The 17,455-nt window shown below is 38.6% G+C and overlaps 2 protein-coding genes across 14 annotated transcripts in view; one reads left to right on the top strand and one right to left on the bottom strand.

Annotated features, from left to right (window-relative positions):
• RALGPS1 (Ral GEF with PH domain and SH3 binding motif 1) overlaps positions 1 to 17,455 on the bottom strand; it is a 377,097-nt gene that overhangs the window by 141,402 nt on the left and 218,240 nt on the right. The gene's annotated exons all lie outside the window — the stretch shown is intronic.
• The window catches only part of ANGPTL2 (angiopoietin like 2), a 31,963-nt gene continuing 30,802 nt past the window's right edge, over positions 16,295 to 17,455 (top strand). Inside the window, exon 1 of the mRNA XM_054007755.1 lies at positions 16,295 to 16,817. The gene's annotated coding sequence lies outside the window, so the exon portion shown is untranslated. The remainder of the gene's footprint in view (positions 16,818 to 17,455) is intronic.

Here is a 17,455-nt window from a genome sequence, read left to right on the forward strand (position 1 = left end):
CCCAGCAGCCATCAACTACTTTTACCAGAGATTGGGCTTCTGAAATGTAGGCCTTCCAAGGACATGATCAATTCAGCCACTATTCTAAAGTAGTTCAAAGGAAAACAAGACTCTTTAAGGAGTTCAACAAAGGATTAAAATAATTCTGAGAGAGAGATGGGTTGTGAAGAGACCTGTATTCTAAGTTGTTCAAAGTAACAAAAAGTCTAATTCAGTCTGTTACATACATTTTTTTTAAATAAAAATACGCAAGAGTTAGACAGACAGACAGGTATAATATAAACTGGATTGTTTGAGAACTGTGAAAAGTGGTCTTCAAGATTCCTGGCAAAAGTCATGGGTTAGCAAGATAATAAGGTGAAAGATTCTAGAAATGGGAGGAAATATTTACAGATAAAATAATCAAAAGGTATTTCCACGGGTTAATTCTAATAGGATGAGGTTGCCACCGCTTCTTTGACAATATTTATATAGGGACCATTAAATGGAAGCAGTGGGACCAAGGACCAGCTTTATCATCATGACTGCCACCTCCACTGTCTTCTGGATTCTGGGATCTATTATGACACTACTGGGCCTTCACTGTCCTGTTCCTGAAAAATATCCTGACCACAGCAGGCCAGAGAGAGGGAACTGCTCCACCTGGTCTTGGGAAAAAGGGTTTCTCTGCCTGGGCTTGCCCTTAATCAATTCCCCGGCCCTTCTGGTACCTGGGCAATGAGTTAGCGTTGCCACACTGAATCACTCTATGTTTGGACCAGCTTCTGTGCCTCTTTCTCATTCCCAACCCATAAAGCACTATACCCCTTCCCCCAGCAAGCCAGACCACCCCACCCTACTCCACTTAAGGTGCGGTGATTGGACTAGGCTAGCTTGAGTGGAGTAACTTGAGTGTTGTAATTTGAGCTAACTGTTGCAGTGAAGATAAACCACAAGGTCCTGTCTACACTACAGGGACTATATCAACATAGCTATGGTGCTGTAGCTATGCCAGCATAATTCCGTAGTATAGGCACAATCTATAGCAAGGGGTCGGGTTTTTCCATTGCTGTAGGAACACCATAATAAGGTAGGTAGAATGATGAAAGCCTTCTTCCATCGATCTACTTGCATCTACACTGGGGGTTATGTCAGCATAACTACATCAGTAGTTGAAAAATCCACCCCAACCGATTTAGCTATGTCAATGTAAATTTTAAAAAGAGACCACTCCAACTGCTACAGAGGTGATATATGGGCTGATTTGGAAATTAGGTTCTTATTTACAAAACAAACAAAGGCAGTTTCTGAACCTGCACCACTATGACAACTTATTCATTGTTTGGATGAAATACTTCTCTCTCTCTCTCAGATAAGTTTCTACGTGCCAACTACAAAGCCATAGCAAAAATCCAATCAGATGAGACAGAGTTGGACTTGGCCCCTTCACAAATAGAGAACGAGGAATGGATATTGTGTTCTCCCTTCATGAATTCATTTTCAAATTTTCGATGGTAGTCACAACTATTTATTACCTAAAGTAAACACATCAGAACTGTGACTCTGGATCGGCGAACCGCAGCCACTGGGAGCTGCGGGCGGCTACGCTGGCGCACAGTGAAGGTAAACAAACTGTCTCACAGGCAGTCAGGGTAATCCGCTGTCGGGCCGCGGGCAGCCTGCGGGCCACAGGTTGCCCACCACTGGTTTAGCAGATGCAAACAGTCAAAAATCCAAAAGAGGACAGCATGCTTCATACAACTAGTCAAATGTATCTTACCTTCAATGTGCATACCCAAGTAGTAACTAAAAACCTTTCCACACGGATTACAAAAACAATGAAGGCTAGAATAATGTAGAAGTCAGTGACAGGCATATTGCTCTCTCCTCCCTGCATTTTATCTGCAATCTGGGTAGTCCTAAAATGGCCAAGTAGAGGGGAGTGGGGCTTACTCCCCACTAATCCCCTATATCTAAACAAACTTCATCATGCAATGAAACATGTACATATTGTAATAGAAATGCAGTAGTCAATATTAGTCCAAATCTGATCTTGAACTGGAAGATTGAAACACAGTAAAAAGAAGATGGACCGTTCAAACAATGGAATGTGCTAGAAGAAATCTATTCGCATGGATGCCTACTTTTGTGGGAACTACTTCCAGTATGGTCGGTAATCATAAATTCTAACATAGTTGTCTTGAATTAATCATCCAAGCATCTTGTCAATTAAACTATTTACAATCTTAGTTATGAAAAGCAAGAGTACTGTATTACAAACTGGCGAGAAACAATTATCTAGGCTGAATTCAATCTCCGGGGGTATAATTCTCTCAATGTACAGTGGGTGAGGTGAGGAAAACACTCAAATCTATGGTCATCTGACATAGACACATGAACACAACACTTATTTCACCTAATAATTTCTATAAAAGCAAGTGATTACCTTCTTAGCTCTCTGGTCACCTCTATATTTTAGGTTAAGAAATTACAGTAAACACACTCTAGTCTTCACAGCAGAAACAATGCATAAACACAGGTTTCATATTAAAAAATAATCAAGAAGACCCCTTTCCCTACCATTCAATAGCCTGGTCCCTTCAAACAAGCAGTTTTGTCCATTTGCTTCAGAGTTGCAATACGCCTGTGTTTGTGTACATTATACATTCTGAAATGTTTTAGGAAAAAATGTTACAATATACAATTATCTCATAGTTTTGATGTTTATTTTGAGAAGTTGAAAAACCTATACCAACTACCATATTAAAATTTTACCATGTGTTAAATGAAATAAGTGAAAAACAAAAAGTAAAGACCCTGCTATAAGGGAGAAAAAATGTGATTCAAAGGTTAGTTGCAGATTCACTGGAGGTACATGGTAAAAAAAATTCTATTCATTTTCCATAATGCCCTTTGCTCTGAAAAAAACTGGAAATTGATGGGCATTACAGCTATTAAGTACAGTCAGGGTGAAAGAAGCAGTTTTTGCCCTGGTCCAAATATGTTGCATGACTGCACACTTGCTTGTTAAAATTCTCTCCACAAAGATGAGACTTATTTTTTTCTTTCTGAGTCATGTCTACATTATGTCCTCTGAGTCATAAGTACAAGATACACAGCAAAAACAAAAAACACATGATAACACACATTTCTTAGATCATTCACATTAATCATCTGGCTCTTATAAATGTAATTGTTAGCAAACTACCAGAGAAGGTAATCTTGAATAAAATGAAAGGCATAAAACAGTCCAAGGTGCACAGTTGCTGTGCTTGAAAGCTGAACACTAGAAAGACCATAGTTTAGCTACATATCTTTATAATTTCGTAAGGAATGTGCTACAGACATTAAATGGTAAATTTCTCAAAGGGCTGACTCTCTTTCATAGGCATGATTTTAGCCTGATACTTTGTACACATAGTTGAACTGCATGGGAAAAACTGGAAAATATGTTATCTGATATTTCCTTTCTGGGACTGACCTTTCCATGTAGAAGGGAGGACTCACTGCAGGTGCTCTTTCAGACTCCTCCATGCATCCCTGGACTACCCTGGCCTTCCTTCAGATCCTTTCCATCAGCTCCTCCATGGGCCTACTCCACATCTACCTCCCTCTGTAAGCCCTTCCTTCAATCTCTAGCAACCAGAAGGAGACTGCAGAGTTCTTCCCCTCTCTTCCTACAGCCTACTTCTCATCTGGGCTTACTTCCTTTATGATCACCACCGAGATCCTCCCCAACTGGGCTTCATCTTCAGTTGGGTCTGACTCACCCTTAAAGTGCAACCAGAGGCCTTAATCAAGCTCTCTTGCTCCCAGTTAACCCTTTTAATGCCAATGTAGGGATATATGTCTCATCACATTCCCACGTCTCAGACTGAAGGAGAGGTCAGGATCTAGAATGAGTATTTGCACCAACTTGTGGGCATACTAAAGGTAGGAGGTGCAGGCATTGTGATATGCATTTGCAATTCTTTTTGAAGGTGCAAAAAAGAGGGCGTAAACGTCATCTATGTAAATTACAGTTGCAAACAGGAAGGTTAGGCATAGGGCCTTCTGAACGTATAGGTTCATAGATTATAAAACCAGAAGGGATCATTACATCTAGTCTGACATCCTGTACGACACAGGCTATTAAGTTATTGGGCTCAGTATAGGGATAATTGGGTTAAATTATGTCTGACTGAAGACTACCTTCCAGAAAGGCATCCAATCTTGATTTGAAGACATCACGAGATGGAAAATCCACCACACCCCTTGGTAGTTTGTTCCTCACTGTTATAAAGCTATGCCTTATTTCTAATTTGAATTTCTCTGGCTTCAACTTTCAGCCATTCGTCCTTCTTGTGACTTTCTCTGCTAGATTAAAGAGCTCTTAAGTATCTGGTATATTCTTCCTGTGAAGGTACATATGCACTATAATTCAAGTCACCACAATCTCCCTTTTCATAAAATAAACAGATTGAGTTCTTTAAGTCTCACACTGTAAGGAATTTTCTCTAATTGAATAAATTTGATGGGCCTTTTCTTCTCTCTCCAATTTTTCAGTATAAAAATCACAGAAATGTAGGGCTGGAAGGGATATTGAAAGGTCATCTAATCCACCATCTCTGCACTGAGGCAAGAACAAGTATACCTAGACTGTCTCTGACAGAAAACCTCCAGTGATGGGGATTCCACAAGCTCCCCTGGAAGCCTGTTTCAGAGATTGACTACCTTTCTAGTTAAAAAGTTTTCCCTAATATCTAACCTAAATCTCTCTTGCTGCAGATTAAGTCCATTACTACTTGTCCTACCTTCAGTGGACATGGAGAACAATTGATTACCATCTTTGTAATGGCCCTCAACATATTTGAAGACTGTTACCAGGTCCCCCTCAGTTGTCTTTTCTCAAGACTAAACACTTTTTTTTTTTTTAAACATTTCCTCATAGGTCAAATTTTCTAAACCTTTCATTATTTTTGTTGCTCTTCTCTGGACGCTCTCCAGTTTTGTCCACATCTTTCTTAAAGTGTGGCACCCACCACTGGACTCAGTACTCCAAGGCCTCAGTAGTGTTGAGTAGAGTGGTACATTAACTCCCGTGTCTTACACATGACACTGCTGCTAAATAGATCCCGGAATTATATTAGATTTTTTTTTGCAACTGCATCACATTGTTGACTCGTTCAATTTGTGATGTATTATAATCCCCAGATCCTTTTCAGCAGCGCTATCACCTAGTCAATTATCTCCCATTTAGTTGTAGATGTGCATTTGATTTTACCTTCCTTAGTGAAGTACTTTGAATTTATCATTATTGAATTTCATCTTGTTAATTTCAGACGAATTCTCAAATTTTTCAAGGTCATTTTGAATTTTAATCCTGTCCTCCAGAATGCTTGGAACCCCTCTATCATAGTCTCAACTGCATATTTTATAAGCATACTTTCCACTCTATTATCCAAGTCATTCATGAAAATATTGAACAGTAACAGACCCAGGACTGATCTTGTGGAATCCCAGATACATCCCCCTAGTATGACAACAAACCATTGATAACTCCTCATTGAGTACAGTCTTTTAACCAGTTGTCCACCCACCTTATAGGAATTTCATTTAGACCACATTTCCCTAATTTGCTTATGAGAATGTCAAGTCGGACTGATATATCACATCTACTGCTTTTCCCCATCCAGTACACCAGTAATCATGTCAAAGAAGGAAATTAGGTGGGTTTGGCATAATTTGTTCTTGACAAATCTATGCTGGCTAACATTTAATACTCTGTCATTCTCTAGGTGCTTACAAACTGATTGTTTGATAATTTGTTCTAGTGTCTTTCCAGGTATTGAAGTTAGGCTGACTTGTCTGTAAATTTGCCGTGTCCTCCTTTTCCCCCTTTATAAGAATAGGTACTATGTTTACCCTTCTCCAGTCCTCTGAGACCTAGACCTTACCCATCCTCCATGAGTTCTTGAAGATAATCACTAATGGTTCCAATTAGTTCAGCTAGTTCCTTAAGTACCCTATAGTGTGAATTTCATCAGTCCCTGAGTAACTGAATACATCTAATTTATCTAAATATTCTCTAACCTGTTCTTTCCTTATTTTGGCTTGTGTTTCTTCCTCTTTGTTAATACTAAATGTGTGGAGCATCTGGTCACAATTAACCCTTTTAGCGAAGACTGAGACAAAATAGACATTAAACACCTCAGCCGTCTTAATGTTATCAGTTATTAGCTCTGCTTCCCCACTATGTCGTGGACCAACACACTCCTTTCTCTAGCTCCTAATATTTTTATAGAACCTCTTCTTATTGCCCTTCATGTTCTTTTACTAGTTGTAACTCATTTTGTTCCTTATCCTTCCTGATTTTATTCCTACATTTTGTGCCTTAGCTTTTCTGATTTTGTCCTTACATACATCCTTCTTAAAATGAGGTGTTTGAGCCATATCAAAATGAGTCCAGAAAACCCAAGATAAGCAGGCTAAGAAGGGATTTTGCCCTTAAATAATACCTCAAATAATTAGAATAGAAGGGCAATCATACTTGATAATGTTAAAAATCTACCTTTTCTTAGTTTCTTTTTTTCAAGTCCCAAGTTTAGGCCCACTGTGGAATGGTGCTGCTTCCCATATGGTTCATTGCCCCAGCATGCACTATACTGGTGTTGCCACACCCAACAGTGAAGAATGCCAGAGCCTGAAGAAGCCATATGGAGAAAGGCAAGACTGTTTTCTTTATTATGTTTTGTGGCTTTGTAAAGCTTTGGGATATTACAAAAAATGACCATGGGTGTGACACAAGCAGTATAGTCTATGTTAGGGCATCACACCAAGAAATAATGATCATCAAATGACAGAATTAGGCCTCTGGAATTCTGATGTTAGATTTTGGTTGGCTGGATATATAGCTCACCTGTATAATTCAAATATTCTGCGTCCCTGAGTTCAGGGCCTCTACTATTCATTCAGACCATTAGTCACCAAGTCACCAAACACTTTTAAAAAGTCCAGCATTGCACACAATACTAGTCAATACTAGACAAAAGTCATCAGATAGAGAGACGATCAGAATTAGCTGTGCTTCCTCATGCAAGGGACAGTGCAAAATGCTCCAAAATCAATTATAATATCTGACTGAAAAAAAAAAAATCAAAGGTTTTCTAAAAAAACCCTCTCTGTACTGAAACAAAGCACTTCCTCTCCTTTGTTAACCTAGAAATGAATTTTCAATCAAGTAATAAGATTACTTCAGGATACTCCCCTTTTAAGATATAAAACAAAGTGACACCACAAATCCTGAATTGGAACTGCCATGGATTACCTGCTACGTGTTTCTACCTGCAGGGACATTAATATTTATAATGCATTTAACGCAGACAGCTGGCCAAATTTCTCTGAAGAAGGATATGCCCTGGCAAGATCTGTTCAATATTATTACCACAGCACCCAATAAGCATGCAGCATGCAAGGTGCTTTAGAGACAAGAATTAAAACAGCCCCTTCCCTGGTGAACTTGCAATTTAAGGCCACAATCCGGCAAACATTTACACGAGTACCTTTAGAGATGAAAGTAATCCCACTTAGTTTAAAGAGACTACGCATGTAGTAAAGAATGTGTAGGATTGGGTGATTAAAGCCTGAATGTTTAGGCTTTTAAGGAAGTTGAAGGTGCTCAGCATCATCTGGAGGATGCTCAGCTGCTTGACAGATCAGGCTCTTACCAGACAACATATCTAGACAAAGTTAATGGAGATATCCTAGGTAGAGATATGTTGTCTGGTAAGAGCCTGATCTGTCAAGTGGCTGAGCATCCCAAAGGTTGGAATACAATACCAAGCAAAGAGGGGGCTAGCCCAAAGCCCACTGAAGTTGATGGATGAACAGCCCCTGGTCTCAATGGGCTTTCGATCAGGCCTCAATTGTTTGATGAAGTTAGCAAACATCTTGTTAGTTCACCAATGTGTTTATTTATTTCATAGAGTTATAACTGGAGATTTTATTCTCCATCCTGTAGGATATCATGAGATATCCAGCAGAACATAAGCTGTTCTGCTTTAAAAATCTCCAACATTACCATGTTAAAGCAGATTGCCACTTCAGTGCCTATTTCTTTCTCCTTTTTTTCCTTTTCCTCATCTTTACATGGCTAACTCTTCCATTATCACCAGACATGAGAATAGCTTTATACAGCTTCACAGCTTTGAAATTTTAGCTACCAATTAACAGATTATTTCTGGAAAGTATCCCTCCAACCTTTCCTTTTCCCGTATTTCCAAGATTATTTTATCTAGAAGACAAATACAAAATTAAGAACTCCACTAAATTTTGTTCTCTGATTCTTTGGTTCATCTTCTCACACTCAAGTATTTTTTTACCCTTCCTCTTTCTTATTTTCCTCCTCCCCACTCTGTAGAAACAGATTGCAGAGACTGCTTAGTAATGCAAAACTCTCAACTGATTCTATTTACTTTTAGATAAATAATAATCTATTAATAGTTACTCAGTTTACAGTTGTTTAACCAATTATGTATCCACTTAATGGTAGTTCAGCTGAGCCCACATTTCTCCAGCTCAGTTATCAGAATGTCATGTGGGACTGCGTCAAAAGTCTTGCTGAGGTCTAGGTATACTATATCCACCGCCTTCCCCCCATCCACCAAACTAGTTACCCTGTCAAAGAAGGAAATCAAGCTTGTTTGGCATGATTTGTTCATCGTAAATCCATGCTGGCTGCTAGTGACTACCCCTTCATCCTCCACATATTCACAAATTGAACGTTTTATACATTGCTCTAGTAGCTTCCCAGTATCAAAGTCGCGCTGACTGGTTTATCGTTCCCAGTCTCCTCCTTTTTCCTGTTTTTAAAGATGGGCACTACGTTAGCCCTCCTCCAGTCTTCCAGGACATCTCCTGTCATCCATGAGTTTGCAAATATTATTGCCAGTGGCTCTGAGGTTTCTTCAGCTAATTCCTTCAGTACCCTGGAGTGAATAGTGTCAGGCCCTGCTGATGCCTATTCATTCAAATTGGTCAGAAAATCTCTGACTTGTTCTTTACTTATCTCAATCTGCATCCCTTCCCCTTTATCATCTATGGTAATTTTGCTAGTCATCTGGTCATGTCATTTTTTGTGAGAAGACTAAAATAAAGTAGGCATTGAGAAGCAGTATGTTCCTATCATCTTCCATTACCAGCACACCTTCTCTATTCTCTATTGAACAGCACACCCACACAATCCCTGACATTTCTTTTATGTCTGACATATTTGAAGATTCTTGGATAAAAGGTACTATATAAATGCAAAGTAAATGAAGACAGGACCTTTGAGCATCCTGATACTGAAGCTACTCCACTGGCTTCTATCAGGTACTAGACTAAATTCAAGATTCTTTTGCTCATCTACAGAACATCACAGACTGACCCTGAAGACCGATCAGTGCCTCTACATTCCCTGAGACATACTCTAGAGTCTACATGAATTTGATAGCACTGGTAGTGCTCCCACTCTTTCTGGACATTCCCAAGCAGTTAGGTTTAGGGGTCTTCCAAGGTGGACCCCATGCACTCTTTAAGCCTCCTGAGTCTGAACAGAGTCCTGGCACTGACCCTGGCTTGGGGTCTCTAGGAACAATCGCAGGATGCAGACCCTTTACCTATCAACCCCTCTGAGCCCCTGGGACTAGTGCTGACTCCTCACACACTAAGTATTCACAAAGCAAAATATAATCAGACACACAGTACAGTAAAAATGTTTACACCTGTGTAAGCCATTAAAATAATCACATTTTAGAAAATAGTTAAAGGAAATTTGATCCAGCCTTCCACATGCCATTCCTTGGCCGAGGTGACTTCCACAGTCAGCATCCAAAGCAACGAGAGCTTGGTTTCATAACCGGTTCATGGTGGCCACAGTGTTTTTTGTTTTGAAGTGAATGCTAATGATTGATTGAAACTCTTTAAACCACAGAACAGGAAGGAAAAGGAAGAAGCAGGGTAAGTTTCTACATGCTGTTCCTGCCGCCCCACCCCTTTCTGGAGGGACCAATCTCTAAGGGTGCAAGAATACTTCATTCTCCATGTCCATGCAAGTAGGGTCACAACCATGAAATGAAAACAACGAGGAGTCCGGTGGCATCTTAAAGACTAACAGATTTATTTGGGCATAAGCTTTCGTGGGTAAAAAACCCACTTCTTCAGATGCATGGAATGAAAATTACAAATACAGGTATAAATATATATTGGCACATGAAGAGAAGGGAGTTAGCTTACAAGTGGAGAACCAATGTTGAAGGCCAATTCAGTCAGGGTGGATGTGATCAACCCCTCTGATACACCTCTACCACGATATAACGCTGTCCTCGGGAGCCAAAAAAATCTTACCGCATTATAGGTGAAACTGCATTATATTGAACTTGCTTTGATCCATCGGAGTGCGCAGCCCTGCCCCCCGGAGCACTGCTTTACCGCGTTCTATCCAAATTCGTGTTATAGCAGGTCACGTTATATCGAGGTAGAGGTGTACTTGGAACCATGAAATGCACTCTTAATCACTCTGAGTTACAACCACCAACTCATTGCACATGAAAATTGGTTGAGGTTTATTGTTTTTGGAATCTAAAATATAATATGTCTAATCATCAGCAGGAAGTGCTGAGAAAACCCTTTTAAGGATCACGGGCTTGTCTTTACTGCAGTGTTATCTTGAGGCATAATAGTGGAGCCACATCTACTCTGTACTGCTAATCCAATCACTGTGCAGATTGAGTGTTATTTTGCGATTAAAAGTATGTTTGAAAGCATGTTTGTCATTCACTAGGAGTCATCATTTTATGGTGACATTATGTTTATATTATATGGCCAGATTTTTGCCCAATAGGCAAAAACAGTTGGAATCTCTTCTGTTACAATACCTTTCTCTCACAATCATTGTCAGAAGCATGCAGTGAGATCAAAGATACTCAGACTGTTGTGATCTTTTATTTATAAAATGAAGATCAATCTTGTGTTTATTATTAAGGCAGCACTTGTTACCCATTTGTTGTATCTCATGACACACTATAGAACAAAAACTGAAAATTATATTTAATTTATTATGATGCCTCTGCTGCTTGGAACATCACACAAGGCAGAAGACACCGTTAGGAAGAATGACCATTTTCCTTCATTATTGTACGTATCTGAAACCAAGGCACATTTAATAATCAACTTGTAAGATGCATATATTAAAATGGAAATGTAGCCATTGTGAAGTTTTCTGAAAACTATGACATTCAGTCTAAAATCTTAATGAAGATGAATGGACTGACCTTGATGTCAAGACCTTGCAAATCAAAGATAAGCAAGTTTCCATTTTGTCCAAGCGGAAATCACACCCTTGTAAAAGGTGGATGCAAAATCCCATTTTGCCTTCTATTCTTCCTATGATGGATTTATAGAGCATTCTGCCAAACCAGTCTGATTTTCTAAAAACAGATGGAATCTCTACATAAAAGCTCCCTAACCTCTAGAGTGTGGGGAAACTTTACTTGCTCACCCTGATAGGCACATTTTAACAGAACCTAGAAAAGAAAATCTCTTCATCAAATGAAAATTTTGAATGATCAGTCTGCACAGAAAACCACAGAGAACTTGGTTAGATCATAAGTGCTGAAAGAGAAAAATAGACATAGGGTTGGCAGGGTGCTTATATGTCTTGTCAAAGTTGCTCAGAAAGAAAGCTTGTCCAAGAAACAAATAATATGAATAGTCATCTCCAAGAGGCTCAAAGAGGAAAAGTAAAGATAATTTTGATACTCTGAAATACGAGTAGTCTAGTGGGAATCAGGAATTCCTGAGTACTAATCCTGTGTTTGGCACTGACTTTTTCAATGGCCTTGGAGAATTCAAAGAACTTCTCTGCCTCAGCTTTCCCATATAAAAAGAAAGTTTAAATATTTACTGGTACATACGTCACAGGAGTGTTGTAAAGATAAAATGCTTGAAACATGAAAAGTGTTATGTAAGGAAGGGATGTCAGAATACAACAATGGTCAGTCTAACTGAGTATAGAGGATGACATTGAATACAGTAATAGATTAACCTCAGAACTGGATTAGAGCTGGAATTTTCATCTGAGGTTTATCTGATTAGGTTAATGGTTTTTTTAGAAGGTGCATGCCTGGTGAACATGTCTTCAAAGGACCAAGCTGACACACAAACATGCGTTCTTGCCCATGTACTCTATCCTCATATGCAGTTACAGTATTAGCACAAAAATAGGTGCAACTGCAATGCATGAATACTCATCTGGAATTGTCCAAAGATACCCAAAAGGTGGGTACTGTCTGTAAGCAGTCCTATATGAGATATTATTCTGAAGACCACTAAAGTTAGTTTAATTTCTCATTAATTTCTAATGTCACGTTATAGGATTCTCCCTACTCCCTACCATCCACAAACATTTGTCAAACAAAAAAGCTAAGTTTGGAAAATTCAGACATGGTGCATGTCTACACTAACATTTATGTCAGCAAAACTTCTGTTGCTCAGGGGTGCAACAAAAAAACACCCGAGTGACGTAACTTTTGCCGGCATAAGTGCTCATGTGCACAGCGCTATGATGATGGGAGACGCTCTCCCACCGACATAGCTAATGCCACTTGCTGAGCTGGTTTTATTATGCCAACAGGACAGCTCCCTCCTGTCAGCATAATGCAGCTGTAAGAGGAGCGCTCTTACAGCAACACAGCTGTATCAGTACAGCTGTGCTGCTGTAAACTTGTAAGTGTAGACATGTCCTTAGGCTTTTTCTGATCTTTCCCATCGCTTTTCTTACCTTTTTGGTGTTCCTCTGATAAGCAAAATTTATTAATTTTTTAATGAAAAAGACCTCTCATGAGAATGCCTCATCTAGCCCTCTATGTAGAAATTATGCCTCCTTATGTTCAACAAAGCACTAAAGCATATGCTTAAATTTTAAGTACGTGCTTAAACCACATTAAAATCAATGGGGCTTAAGCATGTGCTGAATACTGGGGTTGCTGAATATGGTTCCATGTATGAACTGGAATTGCTATCCTGTAGAAAATTTTACCATTCCAAATTGGAATAAAAAGGCAGAAATTTGAAATTTTCCACAGAAGAGAAATTTTTTGAAAAAATCCATTTCAAAAGAGTGATTTTTTTTTAACATTTCCAGCTATGCCCTTGCTCCCCAGTGGGGCAGTCAAGCACCCTGGCAGCAGGCCAACCCACCTGCTAGGCAGCCACGGAGGTTGAGAACCAGGCAGCCCATCTGTCCACCCACCTGCCAGGTGGTCAGCAAGGGAGCTGGGCATCAGGAATCCAGGTAGGAAACTAGGCGGGCAAGTCTGCTCAGTTTCCATCAGTTGTTTTGATGGAATTGACATGTTCCTGTTGAACGGGTCAATTCCATCAAGTGAGCATTTTCTGATGGAAATCTGTTCTGTCAGAAATTTTTCAACCAGCTGTAGTCCCATGTGCCCTTGGTTACTATTTGAATGCACTTTGGTGATCCTTCAGACCCCAAAATGTGGCTCCTTTTGATATGGGGAACCTGTCAATGTTTTTAAGTCAAATTGCATAGTAATAAAGTACAATGACAACAACTGAAATGTAAGATGCTTTCTGTAATATCCTCCTGCAAGGAACACAAGGCCACATCCGTTGAAGGAGTAAGAATGAGTTCCTGGGACAATTACTGCATTACCAGCAAATCATACTTTTTAGTGTGTTGACCATTAGGCCAAAGGGCCTATTGTCAAGTGAACCAAACCCCTAGCCAGCTTTAAGAATAATTTGCAATAATAATGTTAAGCTGTGTAACCTTTACTAAGAGTGGAAAATTTAGTTTAGTGAGAGTGGAAAGTTTAGTTGCTTAATGTTTAGCATGAAATCCTATTTATCAGAACAAGTGTTCTAACTGCATTAGTTTGTAAAGTCTGAATATTACAGTATGTGCTTGCAAATTTGCAAATGTATCAGACAAAAGGGGATGTGCGTAATTGTCATGTGTGAAAAAAGTGAAACTATAGATTGTCAACAAACTATAAAAAATAGTGCGTTTGAGTTACTGCTTGAACCAGACAGGACTGGGATCAGCAGTAAGCCTTGGTTTCATAAATATCAAGTATTATTATGTGCTATGGTTAGCCTTGTTATGTGCTATTCTTAAATAATAAAGTCAACTCTATTAATAAAGGCCATCAAGCTTGACTACTCCTGTCTTACTATTTATTGTTACTGGCTAAGACCAGCCCACTAATCAACTTTATATATAAAGGTAACAAGTGTGCTCTTTTCAACACTGTATGCATTAATTTTCTATAAATAAGGAAACTTCATAATTATTAATTATAATTAATTAATAATTGTTAATTAAATTAAAGGGTAGGTACTTAATGAACAGAAATGCATCTTTTCTATTAAATTTAAAACTTATCTCCTATTTTCCCTTTGATAAATCTAGTTTAAAGTATTCTAATATGGATTTCCTTAATCCCTGCAAGGAGATGAGAGCTCTTGTAACAATCTGTCTCAAAAATTAACTAAGAACATAGAAACAACTTGCATATGTATGACCTTTTAAAATGGCCTGCTCAGACGGCTAGGATACTAAATAGTGAAAGGAAGTAAAGAAATAGCCCAATTTGCTAATTGTTGATTTTTAATTGTGATTAACTCATCACTGAAAGCATTTTAAAAAAATAGTTTCACTTTTAATTTGTAATATTTCTGTGAAGTCTTTTAGCAGTGTACAGATGCACCTTAAAACTGGATCTTTTATTAATAACCCAACCGAAACCTATTTTAAAATCTAATTTATAGCAGTGGCTCCCAAAGTGGGGTCCCCCAGGCTCTTAGGGACCCATCAGGGGTTATGCATGGGTCTGTTCCATGAGCAAGGCCTGAATGTCCTGGAGAGATGTTCTGGCACTTTTGCCACATGGAGGATGCCATTTAGTCCTCAAAATGGTGTCCTCCGCGCACCATGATCTATTATGCACACTGTGTGCAATGTTACGCTGGCAGGCACATTCTCACACTGGCAGGGGCATTCTGGTAGTGCCAGAAATGAAAGGGATCTGGGACTATTAGGCAGATGCCAAAGGGGTTTTTGGCAGAAAAAAGTTTGTGAACCACTGATCTATAGCAAATGGCCATGAGTACACACTACACATAGAAAAGCAATGGCAGATTTTGTAGCATGTAATCATCAATTGGGAAGAAATCTTTAGTAATGAATAGTGAACATGTAAGAGATGTGCAATACCAAGCAGCATTATTTGCAGGTGAACAGGTAAAAAAAAATTGGAATTCAGACAAATTATATTAATATATTTCCTTAAACAGTATTAGATAACTGGAGAGCTTGCTTGAGTTTAGACAATTTGATTTCTGTCTTCTCCTGGAAATGTCATGGCAAACTGAAGGCATGGGTTGAGGAGGGTGGTAGAACTAGAAGTGTTCAGACACCCCTCATTACTTTGATTAAGATAGTCTTTTTAGTTATTATTTATGTCTGTCCATAGTAGTACAAATTCTCTCTTTTTTGCCTACACACGGAGCTAAAAAGGAATAAAATAGAGGTTGGCTAAGTAAAAACCCAGAAATAATCAAGGGGCTGCTGTGCAAATTGCCCAAGTTAAAAGATACTCCACATCAACATTTGTATTGTGAAAAGTGCACTAAAAGGGAAAGACACTCAGTCCCCCTACAAGACAGTTTGCAGCTGAATCCTGCATAGATAGATATTCTAACATCTTGTCTGAACAAAAATAAATAAATAGATCATGCTTCTTAAACACACAGTAGATTCCAGAATGTTTCTCTGGACCCAGGAATCACAGCTTTGAATTTTATAGATAGATAACTCATTTTTACATTAATATTAGCAGTTAATCAGTAATGCCAAAAATCTAAGGGGTCTAATTTCTACCTGTTTTTAAGTACTATGAACAAATGGTTCACAATAATTCAGACAACTTTACTAACATATACCAATACAACAAATTGCTACAGAAAAATGTAGGTAAAATAAACACATTACACAATCCCAAGAGTAGAAGTCTGGCCTTTCCTGAACAAAACCCTTTATAAAGTATTGATATCTTCATAAGGAACTGGTAGTTTTTCAGCTCAGCTGTCCAGAGGAAATTGTTGCTAATGTGCCCTGCCAAAGCCCAGGGAGGCAGCCTCCTGCACGCCAGATTACTTTGGACTGCTGTGAGCTGTGACATCACTGTATTAAAGTTTGGTTTCAGCCAGACCTCTGCTGTTTGTGGTTAGGGGGAGGCCCTGAACGTGTCTATTGCTGGTGGATCCCTTGTACTTGTGGGAGGGGGAAAAAGGCTTATCCAACCAGAACTTGTCTACTTGCTGCATGCTCAATAGGTTTTTTTTTTAACTCCAGCATGTAAATCCACCACAAAGGAGCTGAAGTTCAAATAAGGCTGCTTTAGTCTTGCATGAAATGATAGATTCAAAACTTCAGAATTGAAATGCCTGAGTTCTCTTCTTTCATCAAAAGAAAGTTTCTACTGCAGCCTATTGTCCCTCCATGTCTATAGCATGAGGATGTGCATCTTAGAGTCAGCAACTGAGCTGTCTTTTTTCTATCAAGGAAAAACATTTAAACAATAAGAAAAACAAGATTAGCAGAGCCTTAGGGTATTAACTTTTCTAATGACAGTATCAAATGTATAAAACTTTTCAGTGGCAGTCTAGCTAGCTTTCACTGCAGACATACTTCTGATACAGAGATGTCACAGTTCCCATGGATAAACTGTTCAGTTAATCTTTGATAAAAAGCACGTTAAAGACTGAAGAAAGAAGCCAAAGGCAAAGGAAACACGGTAAGAATGTTACAGTACAGCTGGTTTACATTTAAAATATACAGATGTTTTCACATGTATGAAATAATTTCCAATGCACAGAGACTGAGTTATAAAGCCAGTCTCTTAGTAGCAGCTTTGTTTTGTTCTGAGAGTTACTACAATCTCTCTGATGTAAATTTAGGTATGAACTGTGTAATGCTTATTAAATAAGCAAACAAATATAACTATTACAAAAAGTACTCTTGCATCCATAAAATATGTAACTAAAGTTGAATTTTGTAAATTCTTACTCTAAAACAAAAATATAATGTTTGGTAAAAATGATTTAGTGACATTTTACAGTGTCAGAGAATCAAAGACTTTTTGCTGAGCAATTAATCTTCATGTTCTTTAAAAGTTATTTTCTTCTTACTTTATTCTGTACATGGTTGGAGGTTTTGTGCCTTCTTCTCCTACTGAGTGTACATGTATACAAAGAACTGTATGCTTTTCAGCAAAACTTTTCATGACAAAAAGCTCAACATTTCTTTCATGTCTGCTCTTTGAAAGAGCTATTGTATTAAAAACCAGGAAGCCTGCCTTCAATCTCTTCTACATTAAGTCAGATTAACCAGATATGAAAGTTCCTGTAAATCCTTACAGGTTTTATAAAATAT

Source organism: Malaclemys terrapin, chromosome 17 (genome assembly GCF_027887155.1).
Source record: "Malaclemys terrapin pileata isolate rMalTer1 chromosome 17, rMalTer1.hap1, whole genome shotgun sequence".
In the NCBI taxonomy this organism is placed as follows: domain Eukaryota; kingdom Metazoa; phylum Chordata; order Testudines; family Emydidae; genus Malaclemys; species Malaclemys terrapin.